This window comes from Alligator sinensis, unplaced genomic scaffold, assembly GCF_000455745.1.
Source record: "Alligator sinensis unplaced genomic scaffold, ASM45574v1 scaffold822_1, whole genome shotgun sequence".
Classification (NCBI taxonomy): Eukaryota; Metazoa; Chordata; order Crocodylia; family Alligatoridae; genus Alligator; species Alligator sinensis.
In genome coordinates, this window is record NW_005842638.1 from 553,758 (window position 1) to 557,079 (window position 3,322).

Genomic DNA, 3,322 nt, shown 5'->3' on the forward strand with positions numbered 1-3,322 from the left:
TTTCCTTCTCTTGGGGAAGAAAATGTCATGAAACCAGAAAGACTTTTTTCATTTGTTTACCAGATACCATGCCCAATGATGGCCAGGAATGTGCCCATAAACCTCTAACCCCAGCTCGCACTGCAGCAGAGCTCTCAAGGGATATGCACTGCGGACAGTGATGCTCCCGAGAAAGCTCACTGGAGGTTTGGGTGATTCGTCACGAGCCAGACTGATATGCAAAGATGCCTGGCGGGATGAACTCCATGAGTCGATGTGTTCTGATGATGCCCTCCTTGAGGAAGTGTGAGACCACATGCGGTGGTTGGTAGACATGGCCACAGAGTCCTGTGTTGATTACCAGAGCTCACATGACTTGATAAGTGGTGTCCTGCAGAAATTGCTGGAGCACTTCTTTGAAAAGTGGGTATCATCCCAGAAAGGAAAAAGTAGCTCTGCTTGGCTTGCCTCTGTCCAGGAGGTAGCCAGGAGCAATACAGGTGAGCCTGTTCCCCCAAATGAACTGGAGTCAGAGGAGGGATGTACGACTGCCAGCAGGGCCAGGCAACTACCATTGTCATTTAGGGAGCCAGGGCCAGTTCAGGGTGATGGTGGGGTGAAGGCAAAGAAAGACTGCTTACAATATTGTGCTTCTTACAGTAAAACCTCATGTTATCCTGGCTTTCTGTGTCTTCCATATCTTGGAAGGGAAGAGCTGGCAAAATCCTGCCTCACACTGCTGGGTGAGGAAAGGGGATTTTGTTCATTTTTTGGTATAATTTCTTTATTCATTTTTCTGCCTGCCACTTTTTTGGGGCACTTGCTGCATGGGGCAGGTGGGGAGGGGCTAGCAGTCTCTCGTGCACAGGTACACAGGGCACAGGTCTGGCTGGCCAAAGTATGGCTGGGCAAAACATCAGCAATTTGCCAAGCCATACACTTTGCAGAAGCCCCCACAGAGGCTGATGCCCAGTCTCTTCTGCCTGGAGGGGGTGGGGAGAGGGGGGGCTGCCTGCACCAGCCTTGCTTGTATTTTTCCAAGGTACAAACTTTGCAAAAGTCCCCACAGTGGTTGATACCTGCACAGTCTCTCACGCACATGTACACAGGAAGGCTGCCTGGGTGGTTTGCCCCTCACAAGTCTGGCTGGCCAGAACACCAGCAGTTTGCCAATCCATTTGCAAAGGCCCCCACAGACACTGATGCCCAGTCTTTTCTGCTTCTGCCTGCCGGGGGGAGGGGCGGGGGGAGGGCATGCTGCCTGGGTGACCCCTCACAAGCCTGGCTTGCATTTTGGCAAGCCAGATACTCTTTGCAAAGGCACTTTTCCCACCTCCTTTTCACACTCTTTTCCAGCCCAGTGGCCAGACTGTCTGGGTTTTTTTACACCAAGAGAGCCCGGGGGGAGGAGGGGTTCCTGCCCCACTCAAGCCCTATAAATTGGAGGAGCTGTGTTTGGGGTGTATGTTCACTGTATGGACAAGATAGATTTGAGGCAGCTGAGATATGGCAGCACACCAGAAACAGAAGGGCTCAGCCCAGTGGTGAGAGTTGCCTCTGGGGGGCACCACAATGTGAATCCAGTGTTCAAGAAGACTGCAGTGGGGTGCACTGAAGCTTCGAGTTCTAGATGAGTGCAGCTCTGTGATGTGCGATTTGAAAGAACACATTGCGATGTGCTCCACAAGCAACACCTTTACACATCCATTGGTAAGTGGCCCCTGACAATTATCTGTGCCTGGGGGATGGGGGAGGGGGATCTTTTACTTCAACTTTCTTGTAAACTGGGTTTGGGGAATTTTTTGTCGTGAAGGAAGGTACACGAGATGCACAAGAGGCACTGAATTTTGGTTTTCAATAAAAATTCCTATGCTCTTTCTATGCTCTCTCCCTCCAATTTTTAGCTACCATTCCATTCTGAGCTGGATGCTGCTCCCAGTAGTGGTGATGACAGGCAATGGAATAGGAAGAGAAGAGGAAGAGAAGAGGAAAAAAAGAGGAAGAGAAGAGGAAGAGAAGAGGAAAAAGAGGAGGAGCCTGACACCACTTCCTTCGCCATTCTCTGAACTAGATCTATACTATTATACATTATAGATGTATTATACAGTAAAAGCTCTGTTATCTGGCATCCCCCAGGCATGCTTCCCTACTCCTCCCCCACTAACTCCATGTTACCCCATTGTCCCAGGAAGGAGCAGGAGGAAGGACCCTGAACCAAAAAGGGAGAACCTGGGGAATGAAATCCACATGAAGAAAAAAAAATAAACATAAAAGTAAACCAAATAAACTACTTACATGCAGCAGGAACTGTGGCACAGCTGGAGCAAGGAAAGAAGCCCACACGGCTCGTCAGCCGTGTCTTCATACAGCTGAGGCAGGCGGGAATAAAACAAACTGCTTGCAAAGACAGAGGGATAGAGGGAGCAGACCCAAGGAGGGAACCCCCATGGATTGTTTCTTGGGAGTCCCTCAGGGAGGCAAGAAGAGAGCCCATCTGGGCAGACAAGGAGCCAGATGAGGCTCCTGGCACCAACCACAATGGCAACGGCAAGGAACAGCTTGTTAGAGTGAAGGACAAGCCAGAGGAAGCTCTTGCAGCCGGCAGAGGCAGTAATAGCAGAGGGAGCAGAGAGGTGGATGCACCAATCGACACCCTAACAGGTGGGAATATCAGGGACATTTGGGAGATGGAGGAAACTTCCCCTTTGAGAGATTCCAAGCAGGAGCAGCGTGAAGGGCTGCAGAGAGACAGGGTGCCACTCCTGGGTGTCAAGAGCAATTGGGTGCACACAGAGAGGCTACGAGGCACCCGAATAGTGATGCCACTGAAGAGAGAGAAGAGGAGTGGGGCCATATCCTGGGAAGAGCTGGATAAAGCCGGAGAGACAACCTGAGCAAGGGGCCACTGGTATCTGGTCCCATGTAGGGGTCATACCCTGGAGAGGTTTAGGGAGAAAGGCACCCAGCACCCTGACACAGGGGTTAGGAAAGGGCTGCAATTATCCCTCACAACAGGGTAGATTGTTATTTTGCATTTTCCTTTGTGTTTCCCCATTTGGAGGAGTTGAGAGGTAGGATTAGGCGATGCGGCTGAGGTAGCTGCCACAGAGCTTCTATGGGCTTTGCCTTTTGTTTAAAGCACTAGCCAGGAGTTATACCTTTGAGGGAATGGGTTTCAAGGCCGGGAATGACAGGCTGCAAGTAACCCTAGGCTGACTAAGTGAACCCGCCTCTGGAGCCTGTGTCCTGGACAGGAATGAGGCTAGCAAGGCTGCCACAACTCAACAAGAGTGGGAGTGTGGCTCAGGAAGACCCGGTGACCCATCAAGATGGCATAAGGTCA